Genomic DNA, 15,159 nt, shown 5'->3' on the forward strand with positions numbered 1-15,159 from the left:
ACACAGACTAAGATTTCTAAGAACTGCTAAATGTTTTCACATTGTTATGTGTGGTAGAGGGTGAAAGGCATACATTTGTATAAGGTATGCGCTGTCAGAAGTGGGATTCTAACCCACGCCTCCAGGGGAGACTGCGACCTGAACGCAGCGCCTTAGACCGCTCGTGTGCTTGCCATTGATGCCAACCTCGCCACACACAGACTTGTAAGACCTGCTGAATGTTCTCACATTGTTATGTATGGTAGAGGGTGAAAGGTGTAAATTTGTATAAAGCATGAGCTGTGAAAAGGGGGATTCGAACCCACGTTTCCAGGGAAGACTGCAACCTGAAAGCAGAGCCTTAGACCGCTAGGCCATTCTGATTAGCTTAAGTGCCATTGATGCCAACCTCACCCCACACAGACTTGTAAGACCTGCTGAATGTTTTCACATTGTTATGTATGGTAGAGGGTGAAAGGTGTAAATTTGTATAAAGCATGAGCTGTCAGAAGAGGGATTCTAACCCACGTTGCTAAGGGAGACTGCGACCTGAACGCAGAGCCTTAGACCGCTAGGCCATTCTGATTAGCTTAAATGCCACTGATGCCAACCTCGCCCCACACAGACTAAGATTTGTAAGAACTGCTGACTTGTTTCCCATTGTTATGTATGGTAGAGGGTGAAAGGTGTAAATTAGTATAACATGCAAACTTCGCCACACACAGACTAAGATTTCTAAGAACTGCAAAATTGCCCCACATTATTATGTATGGTAGAGGGTGAAAAGTCCAAGTTTGTTTCAAGCATGAGCTATCAGAAGTGGGATTCGAACCCACACCTCCAGGGGAGACTGCGACCTGAACGCAGCGCCTTAGACCGCTCGGCCATCGTGACAAGCTTGCTGGCCCTTGAGGCCAACCTCGCCCCACACGGGCTAGTATTCGTATGAACTGCTGAATTGTTTCACATTGTTATGTATGGTAGAGGGTGAAAGTGGGAAATTTGTATAAAGCATGTGCTGTCAGAAGTGGGATTCGAACCCACGACTGCAGGGGAGACTGCGACCTGAACGCAGCGCCTTAGACCGCTCGGCCATCCTGACTAACTTGATGCCAACCTCGCCCCACACAGGCTAAGATTTCTAAGAACTGCTAAATGTTTTCACATTGTTATGTGTGGTAGAGGGTGAAAGGCATACATTTGTATAAGGTATGCGCTGTCAGAAGTGGGATTCGAACACACGCCTCCAGGGGAGACTGCGACCTGAACGCAGCTCCTTAGACCGCTCGGCCATCCTGACAAGCTTGCTTGCCATAGATGCCAACCTCGGCCCACACAGACTTGTAAGACCTGCTGCCTTAGACCGCCAAGCCATTCTGATTAGCTTAAATTCCATTGATGCCAACCTCGCCTAGGCCATTCTGATTAGCTTAAATGCCATTGATGCCAACCTCGCCTCACACAGACTTGTAAGACCTGCTGAATGTTTTCACATTGTTATGTATGGTAGAGGGTGAAAGGTGTAAATTAGTATAACATGCAAACTTCGCCACACACAGACTAAGATTTCTAAGAACTGCTAAATTGCTGCACATTATTATGTATGGTAGAGGGTGAAAAGTCCAAGTTTGTTTCAAGCATGAGCTGTCAGAAGTGGGATTCGAACCCACACCTCCAGGGGAGACTGCGACCTGAACGCAGCGCCTTAGACCGCTCGGCCATCGTGACAAGCTTGCTGGCTCTTGAGGCCAACCTCGCCCCACACGGGCTAGTATTCGTATGAACTGCTGAATTGTTTCACATTGTTATGTATGGTAGAGGGTGAAAGTGGTAAATTTGTATAAAGCATGAGCTGTCAGAAGTGGGATTCGAACCCACGCCTCCAGGGGAGACTGCGACCTGAACGCAGCGCCTTAGAACTCTCGGCCATCCTGACTACCTTAAGTGCCATTGATGCCCACCTCGCCCCACACGGACTAGGATTCGTATGAACTGCTGAATTGTTCCACATTATTATGTATGCTAGAGGGTGAAAGTGGGAAATTTGTATAAAGCATGTACTGTCAGAAGTGGTATTCGAACCCGCGACTGCAGGGGAGACTGCGACCTGAACGCAGCGCCTTAGAAAGCTCGGCCATCCTGACTAACTTGTGTGCCCTTGATGCCAACCTCGCCCCACACAGACTAAGATTTGTAAGAACTGCAAAATTGCTCCACATTATTATGTATGGTAGAGGGTGAAAAGTCCAAGTTTGTTTCAAGCATGAGCTGTCAGAAGTGGGATTCAAACCCACACCTTCAGAGGAGACTGCGACCTGAACGCAGCGCCTTAGACCGCTCGGCCATCGTGACAAGCTTGCTGGCCCTTGAGGCCAACCTCGCCCCACACGGACTAGGATTTGTATGAACTGCTAAATTGCTCCACATTATTATGTATGGTAGAGGGTGAAAAGTCCAAGTTTGTTTCAAGCATGAGCTGTCAGAAGTGGGATTCGAACCCACACCTCCAAAGGGGACTGCGACCTGAACGCAGCGCCTTAGAACTCTCGGCCACCCTGACTACCTTAAGTACCATTGATGCCAACCTCGCCTCACACGGACTAGGATTCGTATGAACTGCTGAATTGTTTCACATTGTTATGTATGGAAGAGGGTGAAAGTGGGAAATTTGTATAAAGCATGTGCTGTTAGAAGTGGGATTCGAACCCAGGACTCCAGGGGAGACTGCGACCTGAACGCAGCGCCTTAGACCACTAGGCCATTCTGATTAGCTTAAATGCCATTGATGCCAACCTCGCCTCACACAGACTTGTAAGACCTGCTGAATGTTTTCACATTGTTATGTATGGTAGAGGGTGAAAGGTGTAAATTTGTATAAAGCATGAGCTGTCAGAAGAGGGATTCTAACCCACGTTGCCAAGGGAGATTGCTACCTGAACGCAGAGCCTTAGACCGCTAGGCCATTCTGATTAGCTTAAATGCTACTGATGCCAACCTCGCCCCACACAGTCTAAGATTTGTAAGAACTGCTGACTTGTTTCCCATTGTTATGTATGGTAGAGGGTGAAAGGTGTAAATTAGTATAACGCTGTCAGAAGTGGGATTCCAACCCACGCCTCCAGTGGACACTGCGATCTGAACGCAGCGCCTTAGACCGCTAGGCCATTCTGACTAGCTTAAATGCCACTGATGCCAACCTCGCCACACACAGACTAAGATTTGTAAAAAGTGCTGAATTGTTCCACATTATTATGTATGCTAGAGGGTGAAAGTAAGAAATTTGTATAAAGCATGTACTGTCAGAAGTGGGATTCGGACCCGAGACTCCAGGGGAGACTGCGACCTGAACGCAGCGCCTTAGAAAGCTCGGCCATCCTGACCAACTTGTGTGCCCTTGATGCCAACCTCGCCCCACACAGACTAAGATTTGTAAGAACTGCAAAATGGCTCCACATTATTATGTATGGTAGAGGGTGAAAAGTCCAAGTTTGTTTCAAGCATGAGCTGTCAGAAGTGGGATTCAAACCCACAACTTCAGAGGAGACTGCGACCTGAACGCAGCGCCTTAGACCGCTCGGCCATCCTGACAAGCTTGCTGGCCCTTGAGGCCAACCTCGCCCCACACGGGCTAGGATTCGTATGAACTGCTGAATTGTTTCACATTGTTATGTATGGTAGAGGGTGAAAGTGGGAAATTTGTATAAAGCATGTGCTGTCAGAAGTGGGATTCGAATCCACGACTCCAGGGGAGACTGCGACCTGAACGCAGCGCCTTAGACCGCTCGGCCATCCTGACAAGCTCGCTTGCCATAGATGCCAACCTCGGCCCACACAGACTTGTAAGACCTGCTGAATGTTCTCACATTGTTATGTATGGTAGAGGGTGAAAGGTGTAAATTTGTATAAAGCATGAGCTGTGAGAAGGGGGATTCGAACCCACGACTCCAGGGGAGACTGCGACCTGAACGCAGAGCCTTAGACCGCTCGGCCATCCTGACAAGCTTGCTTGTTGCTGATGCCAACCTCGCCCCACACAGACTAAGATTTGTATGAACTGCTGAATTGCTCCACATTGTTATGTATGGTAGAGGGTGAAAGTGGGAAATTTGTAAAAGTACATACTGTCAGAAGTGGGATTCGAACCCACGACTCCAGGGGAGACTGCGACCTGAACGCAGCGCCTTAGACCGCTCGGCCATCCTGACTACCTTAAGTGCCATTGATGCCAACCTCGCCTCACACGGACTAGGATTCATATGAACTGCTGAATTGTTTCACATTGTTTTGTTTGGTAGGGAGTGAAAGTGGGAAATTTGTATAAAGCATGTGCTGTCAGAAGTGGGATTCGAACCCACGACTCCAGGGGAGACTGCGACCTGAACGCAGCGCCTTAGACCGCTCGGCCATCCTGACTAACTTGTGTGCCCTTGATGCCAACCTCGCCAGACACAGACTAAGATTTCTAAGAACTGCTAAATGCTTTCACATTGTTATGTATGGTAGAGGGTGAAAGGCATACATTTGTATAAGGTATGCACTGTCAGAAGTGGGATTCGAACCCACGCCTCCAGGGGAGACTGCGACCTGAACGCAGCGCCTTAGACCGCTCGGCCATCCTGACAAGCTTGCTTGCCAGCGATGCCAACCTCGGCCCACACAGACTTGTAAGACCTGCTGAATGTTCTCACATTGTTATGTATGGTAGAGGGTGAAAGGTGTAAATTTGTATAAAGCATGAGCTGTGAGAAGGGGGACTCGAACCCACGTTTCCAGGGAAGACTGACGCCTGAACGCAGAGCCTTAGACCGCTAGGCCATTCTGATCAGCTTAAATGCCATTGATGCCAACCTCGCCTCACACAGACTTGTAAGACCTGCTGAATGTTTTCACATTGTTATGTATGGTAGAGGGTGAAAGGCATACATTTGTAAAAGTATATGCTGTCAGAAGTGGGATTCGAACCCACCCCTCCAGGGGAGACTGCGACCTGAACGCAGCACCTTAGACCGCTCGGCCATCCTGACTAGATTGTGTGCCCTTGATGCCAACCACGCCCCACACAGACTTGTAAGACCTGCTGAATGTTTTCACATTGTTATGTATGGTAGAGGGTGAAAAGTCTAAGTTTGTATCAAGCATGAGCTGTCAGAAGTTGGATCCTGACTAGCTTGTGTGCCCTTGATGCCAACCTCGCCCCACACAGACTAAGATTTGTAAGAACTGCTGAATTGCTCCACATTGTTATGTATGGTAGAGGGTGAAAGTGGGAAATTTGTAAAAGTATATGCTGTCAGAAGTGGGATTCGAACTCACACCTCCAGGGAAGACTGCGACCTGAACGCAGCGCCTTAGACCGCTCGGCCATCCTGACAAGCTTGCTTGCTGTTGATGCCAACCTCGCCTCACACAGACTAAGATTTGTATGAACTGCTCCACATTGTTATGTATGGTAGAGGGTGAAAGTGGGAAATTTGTAAAAGTACATGCTGTCAGAAGTGGGATTCGAACCCACGACTCTAGGGGACACTGCTACCTGAACGCAGCACCTTAGACCGCTCGGCCATCCTGACTAGCTTGTGTGCCCTTGATGCCAACCTCGCCCCACACAGACTTGTAAGACCTGCTGAATGTTTTCACATTGTTATGTATGGTAGAGGGTGAAAAGTCTAAGTTTGTATCAAGCATGAGCTGTCAAAAGTGGGATTCGAACACAAGCCCCCAAGGGAGACTGCGACCTGAATGCAGCGCATTAGACCACTCGGCCATCCTGACTATCTTAGGTGCAATTGATGCCAACCTCATTTCACACAGACTAAGATTGGTATGAACTGCTGAATTGTTTCACATTGTTATGTATGGAAGAGGGTGAAAGTGGGAAATTTGTATAAAGCATGTGCTGTTAGAAGTGGGATTCGAACCCAGGACTCCAGGGGAGACTGCGACCTGAACGCAGCGCCTTAGACCACTAGGCCATTCTGATTAGCTTAAATGCCACTGATGCCAACCTCGCCCCACACAGTCTAAGATTTGTAAGAACTGCTGACTTGTTTCCCATTGTTATGTATGGTAGAGGGTGAAAGGTGTAAATTAGTATAACGCTGTCAGAAGTGGGATTCCAACCCACGCCTCCAGTGGACACTGCGATCTGAACGCAGCGCCTTAGACCGCTAGGCCATTCTGACTAGCTTAAATGCCACTGATGCCAACCTCGCCACACACAGACTAAGATTTGTAAAAAGTGCTGAATTGTTCCACATTATTATGTATGCTAGAGGGTGAAAGTGGGAAATTTGTATAAAGCATGTACTGTCAGAAGTGGTATTCGAACCCGCGACTCCAGGGGAGACTGCGACCTGCGATGCCAACCTCGCCCCACACAGACTAAGATTTGTAAGAACTGCAAAATTGCTCCACATTATTATGTATGGTAGAGGGTGAAAAGTCCAAGTTTGTTTCAAGCATGAGCTGTCAGAAGTGGGATTTGAACCCACGCCTCCAGGGGAGACTGCGACCTGAACGCAGCGCCTTAGACCGCTCGGCCATCGTGACAAGCTTGCTTGTTGCTGATGCCAACCTCGCCCCACACAGACTAAGATTTGTATGAACTGCTGAATTGCTCCACATTGTTATGTATGGTAGAGGGTGAAAGTGGGAAATTTGTAAAAGTACATACTGTCAGAAGTGGGATTCGAACCCACGACTCCAGGGGAGACTGCGACCTGAACGCAGCGCCTTAGACCGCTCGGCCATCCTGACTACCTTAAGTGCCATTGATGCCAACCTCGCCTCACACGGACTAGGATTCATATGAACTGCTGAATTGTTTCACATTGTTTTGTTTGGTAGGGAGTGAAAGTGGGAAATTTGTATAAAGCATGTGCTGTCAGAAGTGGGATTCGAACCCACGACTCCAGGGGAGACTGCGACCTGAACGCAGCGCCTTAGACCGCTCGGCCATCCTGACTAACTTGTGTGCCCTTGATGCCAACCTCGCCCCACACAGACTAAGATTTCTAAGAACTGCTAAATGCTTTCACATTGTTATGTATGGTAGAGGGTGAAAGGCATACATTTGTATAAGGTATGCACTGTCAGAAGTGGGATTCGAACCCAGCACCTCCAGGGGAGACTGCGACCTGAACGCAGCACCTTAGATCGCTCGGCCATCCTGACTAGATTGTGTGCCCTTGATGCCAACCACGCCCCACACAGACTTGTAAGACCTGCTGAATGTTTTCACATTGTTATGTATGGTAGAGGGTGAAAAGTCTAAGTTTGTATCAAGCATGAGCTGTCAGAAGTTGGATCCTGACTAGCTTGTGTGCCCTTGATGCCAACCTCGCCCCACACAGACTAAGATTTGTAAGAACTGCTGAATTGCTCCACATTGTTATGTATGGTAGAGGGTTAAAGTGGGAAATTTGTAAAAGTATATGCTGTCAGAAGTGGGATTCGAACTCACACCTCCAGGGAAGACTGCGACCTGAACGCAGCGCCTTAGACCGCTCGGCCTTCCTGACTAGCTTGTGTGCCCTTGATGCCAACCTTGCCCCACACAGACTTCTATGAACTGCTGAATTGTTTCACATTGTTATGTATGGTAGAGGGTGAAAGTGGGAAATTTGTATATAGTATATGCTGTCAGAAGTAGGATTCGAACTCACGCCTCCAGGGAAGACTGCGACCTGAACGCAGTGCCTTAGACCGCTCGGCCATCCTGACAAGCTTGCTGTTGATGCCAACCTCGCCTCACACAGACTAAGATTTGTATGAACTGCTGAATTGCTCCACATTGTTATGTATGGTAGAGGGTGAAAGTGGGAAATTTGTAAAAGTACATGCTGTCAGAAGTGGGATTCGAACCCACGACTCTAGGGGACACTGCTACCTGAACGCAGCACCTTAGACCGCTCGGCCATCCTGACTAGCTTGTGTGCCCTTGATGCCAACCTCGCCCCACACAGACTTGTAAGACCTGCTGAATGTTTTCACATTGTTATGTATGGTAGAGGGTGAAAAGTCTAAGTTTGTATCAAGCATGAGCTGTCAAAAGTGGGATTCGAACACACGCCCCCAAGGGAGACTGCTACCTGAATGCAGCGCATTAGACCACTCGGCCATCCTGACTATCTTAGGTGCAATTGATGCCAACCTCATTTCACACAGACTAAGATTTGTATGAACTGCTGAATTGTTTCACATTGTTATGTATGGTAGAGGGTGAAAGTGGGAAATTTGTAAAAGTATATGCTGTCAGAAGTGGGATTCAAACACACACCTCCAGGGGAGACTGCGACATGATCGCAGCACTTTAGACCACTTGACCATCCTGACTACCGTACTTGCTACTAATGCCAACTTCGCTCCACACGGACTAAGATTTGTAAGAACTGCTGAATGCTTATACTGTACATTGTTATGTGTGGTAGAGGATGAAAGGCATACATTTGCATAAAGTATGCGCTGTCAGAAGTGGGATTCAAACACACGCCTTCAGGGGAAACTACGACCTGAACGCAGCACCTTAGACCGCTCGGCAATCTTGACAAGCTTGTGTGCTCTTGATGCCAACCTCGCCCCACACAGACGTGTAAGACCTGCTGAATGTTTTCACTTAGTTATGTATGGTAGAGGGTGAAAGGTGTAAATTTGTATGAAGTATATGCTGTCAGAAGTGGGATTCCAACCCACGCCTGCAGGGGAGACTGCGACGTGAAAGCAACGCCTTAGACCGCTCGGCCATCCTGACTAGCTTGTGTGCTCTTGATGCCAACCTCACCCCACACAGACGTGTAAGACCTGCTAAATGTGTTCACATTGTTATGTATGGTAGAGGGTGAAAAGTCTAAGTTTCTATCAAGGTTGAGCTGTCAGAAGTGGGATTCGAACCTGAAAGGCAGCGCCTTGGACCGTTCAGCCATCCTGACTAGCTTAAATGCCACTGATGCTAACTTCGCCACACACAGACTAAGATTGGTAAGAACTGCTGAATTGTTTTACATTATTATGTATGGTAGAAGGTGAAAGGTATAAATCACGTGCTGTCAGAAGTGGGACTCAAACACACGCCGCCAGGGGAGGCTGCTACCTGAACGCAGCGCCTTAGACCACACGGCCATCCTGACTAACTTGTGTACCCTTGATGCCAACCTCGCCCCACACAGACTAAGATTTGTAAGAACTGCTGAATTGCTCCACATTATTATGTATGGTAGAGGGTGAAAAGTCCAAGTTTGTTTCAAGCATGAGCTGTCAGAAGTGGGAATCCAACCCAGGCCTCCAGTGGACACTGCGACCTGAACGCAGTGCCTTTGACCGCTCGGCCATCCTGACTACCTTAAGTGCCATTGATGCCAACCTCGCCTCACACGGACTAGGATTCATATGAACTGCTGAATTGTTTCACATTGTTTTGTTTGGTAGGGAGTGAAAGTGGGAAATTTGTATAAAGCATGTGCTGTCAGAAGTGGGATTCGAACCCACGACTCCAGGGGAGACTGCGACCTGAACGCAGCGCCTTAGACCGCTAAGACTAACTTGTGTGCCCTTGATGCCAACCTCGCCCCACACAGACTAAGATTTCTAAGAACTGCTAAATGTTTTCACATTGTTATGTATGGTAGAGGGTGAAAGGCATACATTTGTGTAAGGTATGCACTGTCAGAAGTGGGATTCGAACCCACGCCTCCAGGGGAGACTGCGACCTGAACGCAGCGCCTTAGACCGCTCGGCCATCCTGACAAGCTTGCTTGCCAGCGATGCCAACCTCGGCCCACACAGACTTGTAAGACCTGCTGAATGTTCTCACATTGTTATGTATGGTAGAGGGTGAAAGGTGTAAATTTGTATAAAGCATGAGCTGTGAGAAGGGGGATTCGAACCCACATTTCCAGGGAAGACTGACGCCTGAACGCAGAGCCTTAGACCGCTAGGCCATTCTGATCAGCTTAAATGCCATTGATGCCAACCTCGCCTCACACAGACTTGTAAGACCTGCTGAATGTTTTCACATTGTTATGTATGGTAGAGGGTGAAAGGCATACATTTGTAAAAGTATATGCTGTCAGAAGTGGGATTCGAACCCACCCCTCCAGGGGAGACTGCTACCTGAACGCAGCGCCTTAGACCGCTAGGCCATTCTGATAAGCTTAAATGCCATTGATGCCAACCTCACCCCACACAGACTAAGATTTGTAAGAACTGCTGAATTGCTCCACATTATTATGTATGGTAGAGGGTGAAAGTGGGAAATTTGTAAAAGTATATGCTGTCAGAAGTGGGATTCGAACCGACGCCGCCAGGGGAGACTGCGACCTGAACGCAACGCCTTAGACCGCTCGGCCATCCTGACTAGCTTGTGTACCCTTGATGCCAACCTCGCCCCACACAGACTAAGATTTGTAAGAACTGCTGAATTGCTCCACATTATTATGTATGGTAGAGGGTGAAAGTGGGAAATTTGTAAAAGTATATGCTGTCAGAAGTGGGATTCGAACCGACGCCGCCAGGGGAGACTGCGACCTGAACGCAACGCCTTAGACCGCTCGGCCATCCTGACTAGCTTGTGTACCCTTGATGCCAACCTCGCCCCACACAGACTAAGATTTGTAAGAACTGCTGAATTGCTCCACATTATTATGTATGGTAGAGGGTGAAAGTGGGAAATTTGTAAAAGTATATGCTGTCAGAAGTGGGATTCGAACCCACGCCGCCAGGGGAGACTGCAACCTTAACGCAACGCCTTAGACCGCTCGGCCATCCTGACTAGCTTGTGTGCCCTTGATGCCAACCTCGCCCCACACAGACGTGTAAGACCTGCTGAATGTTTTCACATTGTTATGTATGGTAGAGGGTGAAAAGTCTAAGTTTCTATCAAGGTTGAGCTGTCAGAAGTGGGATTCGAACCCACGCCTCCAGGGGAGACTGCGACCTGAACGCAGCGCCTTAGACTACTCGGCCATCCTGACTACCTTAGGTGCTATTGATGCCAACCTCGCTCCACACGGACTAGGATTTGTATGAAGAGGGTGAAAGTGGGAAATTTGTATAAAGCAAGTGCTGTCAAAAGTGGGATTCGAACCCACGCCAACAGGGGAGACTGCAACCTGAACGCAGCGCTATAGACCGCTCGGCCATCCTGACTACCTTAGGTGCTGATGATGCCAACATCTTTTGTATCTTTTTACAATATTATGGATGGTAGAGAAGAAAAGACACACATTTGTATTAAGTAGGTGCTGTCAGAAGTGGGATTTGAAACCAACACTGCAGGGGAGAATGCAATGTGAACATAGCATCTTAGACCACACGGCTATCCTGACTAAAACACAATCCATTGATGCCAACCTCCCACATGCCCCCACACAGACTAAGATTCATATGAACTGCTTAATCTTTTCACATTATTATGTATGGTAGAGGGACAAAGACATAACTTTGTATAAAGCATGAGCTGTCAGAAGAGAACCAGAATGCAGTACCTTAGACCACTCGGCCATCCTGACTAGCTTTACCTGTTAATGACGGCACTTTCTCCCAACACCCACACAAAGACTAATATCTGTACAAATTCCTGCACCTTTTTACATTGTTATGTATGGTAGAGGGTGAAAGACATAAAATATGTCCTGTCAGAAGTGGGATTCGAACCTGAATGCAGCGCCTTAGACCGTTCAGCCATCCTGACTAGCTTAAATGCCACTGATGCCAACTTCGCCACACACAGACTAAGATTGGTAAGAACTGCTGAATTGTTTTACATTATTATGTATGGTAGAAGGTGAAAGGTATAAACCACTTGAACGGAGCACCTTAGACCGCACGGCCATCCTGACTAACTTGCAGCCTGACTAGTTCCTACATCTTTTTACAACATTATGTATGGTAGAGGGTTAAAAAAACGTAAATTTGTATAAAGCATGTGTCCAGGGGAGACTGCAACCTGAACGCAGTCTGACCGCTCTGCCCCAACACCCCCACACGGACTAAGATCTGCACAACGTTCTGAATCTTTTTACAACATTATGTATGGTAGAGGGTGAAAGACATAAAGTATGTGCTGTCAGAAGTGGGATGCGAAACCACACCTCCAGGGGAGACTGCGGCCTGAACGCAGCGCCTTTGACCACTCGGCCATCCTGACTAGCTCGCCTGTCGGAGATGCCGACTTCCCCCAACACCCCCACACGGACTAAAATTTCTGCAAAGTCCTGAACTTTTTTGCAACATTGTGGATAGTAGAGGGTGAAAGACGTAAATTTGTATAAAGCATGTGTCCAGGGGAGTGTGCGAGCTGAGCGCAGCACCTCTCGGCCAGACAGACTAGCTTGCCTGTTAATGACGGCACCTTCCCCCAACACCCACACAAAGACTAATATCTGTACAAATTCCTACATCTTTTTACAATATTATGTATGGTAGAGGGTGAAAGGTGTACATTTGTATCCCGACAAGCAAGACGAAACCTGTTAGCAATGGGTGTGGCTAGGGTTGGGCGATATTGCCGATTTTCATACTGTCTTCAGAAAACACCGCGGTATACGGAATTACCCCGGGGGGGGGGGGGGGGGGTCTCTCTGTTAGTAATGGGTTGTTCGCGAGCGATCCGATTCTATTGAACGGTTCTTTCAAATGAACCTAGACGCATCTCTGGGAGCCATTATATACAGTGTATCACGAAAGTGAGTACACCCCTCACATTTCTGCAAATATTTCATTATATCTTTTCATGGGACAACACTATAGACATGAAACTTGGATATAACTTAGAGTAGTCAGTGTACAACTTGTATAGCAGTGTAGATTTACTGTCTTCTGAAAATAACTCAACACACAGCCATTAATGTCTAAATGGCTGGCAACATAAGTGAGTACACCCCACAGTGAACATGTCCAAATTGTGCCTAAAGTGTCAATATTTTGTGTGACCACCATTATTATCACTGCCTTAACCCTCCTGGGCATGGAATTCACCAGAGCTGCACAGGTTGCTACTGGAATCCTCTTCCACTCCTCCATGATGACATCACGGAGCTGGTGGATGTTAGACACCTTGAACTCCTCCACTTTCCACTTGAGGATGCGCCACAGGTGCTCAATTGGGTTTAGTCCATCACCTTTACCTTCAGCTTCCTCAGCAAGGCAGTTGTCATCTTGGAGGTTGTGTTTGGGGTCGTTATCCTGTTGGAAAACTGCCATGAGGCCCAGTTTTCGAAGGGAGGGGATCATGCTCTGTTTCAGAATGTCACAGTACATGTTGGAATTCATGTTTCCCTCAATGAACCGCAGCTCCCCAGTGCCAGCAACACTCATGCAGCCCAAGACCATGATGCTACCACCACCATGCTTGACTGTAGGCAAGATACAGTTGTCTTGGTACTTCTCACCAGGGCGCCGCCACACATGCTGGACACCATCTGAGCCAAACAAGTTTATCTTGGTCTCGTCAGACCACAGGGCATTCCAGTAATCCATGTTCTTGGACTGCTTGTCTTCAGCAAACTGTTTGCTGGCTTTCTTGTGCGTCAGCTTCCTTCTGGGATGACGACCATGCAGACCGAGTCGATGCAGTGTGCGGTGTATGGTCTGAGCACTGACAGGCTGACCTCCCACGTCTTCAACCTCTGCAGCAATGCTGGCAGCACTCATGTGTCTATTTTTTAAAGCCAACCTCTGGATATGACGCCGAACACGTGGACTCGACTTCTTTGGTCGACCCTGGCAAAGCCTGTTCCGAGTGGAACCTGTCCTGGAAAACCGCTGTATGACCTTGGCCACCATGCTGTAGCTCAGTTTCAGGGTGTTAGCAATCTTCTTATAGCCCAGGCCATCTTTGTGGAGAGCAACAATTCTATTTCTCACGTCCTCAGAGAGTTCTTTGCCATGAGGTGCCATGTTGAATATCCAGTGGCCAGTATGAGCGAATTGTACCCAAAACACCAAATTTAACAGCCCTGCTCCCCATTTACACCTGGGACCTTGACACATGACACCAGGGAGGGACAACGACACATTTGGGCACAATTTGGACATGTTTACTGTGGGGTGTACTCACTTACGTTGCCAGCTATTTAGACATTAATGGCTGTGTGTTGAGTTATTTTCAGAAGACAGTAAATCTACACTGCTATACAAGCTGTACACTGACTACTCTAAGTTATATCCAAGTTTCATGTCTATAGTGTTGTCCCATGAAAAGATATAATGAAATATTTGCAGAAATGTGAGGGGTGTACTCACTTTTGTGATACACTGTATATATGTTTTATATGTTTTCATTTTTGCGGCGTTCTTATCGGCGGTAATACACCCATTCTGCTTCACATCAGTACGGGGAATTAACCAGTCATAATAAAATAAAAGCTGTTTATTGTCGGAATTCAAATCCGAAACACTTTTAGTATCGCGAAGAGTGAGCGCGACACACACACACACACACAGAGAGATAATATTGTGTTGTATAAACTTGCACAAGTGTGTTTCTTGGCAAGTTCGGGCTTGTCAGTGAATGTAACCGTATTCGGTACACGGAGATGTTATAGTGATATGCTAGCGCGTTGTGCCACCCTATCCCATGGTTTTGAATGGCAAGATGCTAACTGTTAGCTTAGCAAGCAAAACCCGATGGAACTACTGTCTGTGTAGCGCATTGACTCATTAGAATCCTCTCTACTGAGGCAGCTGCCTATGTAGGCAGTAAGACAGCAAGGCAGCTCACTAGGGGTGTGTTCGAAAACCTAGGGAGCTGCCTTGCTGTCTTAGGGTGTGTTCGAAAACCTAGGGAGCTGCCTTGCTGTCTTACTGTCTACATAGGCAGCTGACTTAGTAGAGAGGATTCTAATAAGTCAGTGACTTAAAAGGCAGGTTATTCGAACGCACTACTTAGACAGCGATTCCATCGGGTTTAGCATTTCGCGTTTAGCATTTAGCATCTCACCATTAAAACCAATAAACTGAGGTAGCACAGCACGCTAACGTCAATAACATCTCCCTTCATGTACCGATAACGGTTAAATTTCCTGACAAGCCCGTACTTGCAAATAAAAACACTCGGTACAAGTTTATACAAGTTAAAAATCAGTAATATTTTATTTACGTTTGAAAATAACTCCATTCGTTTCTCCGGCTTATCAGCCATGAATGCTGGGATTGCCTTGATCACCAAGGCAGCGTCGGATGCTC

The 15,159-nt window shown here is 47.5% G+C and overlaps 8 non-coding genes across 8 annotated transcripts; all 8 read right to left on the minus strand.

Annotated features, from left to right (window-relative positions):
* Window positions 1-4,101: 4,101 nt before the first annotated feature.
* trnal-cag (transfer RNA leucine (anticodon CAG)) lies at window positions 4,102-4,184 on the minus strand. The gene has a single exon. It is a non-coding gene; the product is annotated as a tRNA-Leu (tRNA).
* A 125-nt stretch (window positions 4,185-4,309) lies between these two features.
* Window positions 4,310-4,392, minus strand: trnal-cag (transfer RNA leucine (anticodon CAG)). The gene has a single exon. It is a non-coding gene; the product is annotated as a tRNA-Leu (tRNA).
* Window positions 4,393-4,517: 125 nt separating this feature from the next.
* On the minus strand, window positions 4,518-4,600 carry trnal-cag (transfer RNA leucine (anticodon CAG)). The gene has a single exon. It is a non-coding gene; the product is annotated as a tRNA-Leu (tRNA).
* Window positions 4,601-6,652: 2,052 nt separating this feature from the next.
* Window positions 6,653-6,735, minus strand: trnal-cag (transfer RNA leucine (anticodon CAG)). The gene has a single exon. It is a non-coding gene; the product is annotated as a tRNA-Leu (tRNA).
* A 125-nt stretch (window positions 6,736-6,860) lies between these two features.
* On the minus strand, window positions 6,861-6,943 carry trnal-cag (transfer RNA leucine (anticodon CAG)). Its single transcript has one exon. It is a non-coding gene; the product is annotated as a tRNA-Leu (tRNA).
* Window positions 6,944-9,637: 2,694 nt separating this feature from the next.
* On the minus strand, window positions 9,638-9,720 carry trnal-cag (transfer RNA leucine (anticodon CAG)). The gene has a single exon. It is a non-coding gene; the product is annotated as a tRNA-Leu (tRNA).
* A 941-nt stretch (window positions 9,721-10,661) lies between these two features.
* On the minus strand, window positions 10,662-10,744 carry trnal-aag (transfer RNA leucine (anticodon AAG)). Its single transcript has one exon. It is a non-coding gene; the product is annotated as a tRNA-Leu (tRNA).
* Window positions 10,745-10,863: 119 nt separating this feature from the next.
* Window positions 10,864-10,946, minus strand: trnal-cag (transfer RNA leucine (anticodon CAG)). The gene has a single exon. It is a non-coding gene; the product is annotated as a tRNA-Leu (tRNA).
* Window positions 10,947-15,159: the final 4,213 nt, after the last annotated feature.

Source organism: Trichomycterus rosablanca, chromosome 11 (assembly GCF_030014385.1).
Source record: "Trichomycterus rosablanca isolate fTriRos1 chromosome 11, fTriRos1.hap1, whole genome shotgun sequence".
In the NCBI taxonomy this organism is placed as follows: Eukaryota; Metazoa; Chordata; class Actinopteri; order Siluriformes; family Trichomycteridae; genus Trichomycterus; species Trichomycterus rosablanca.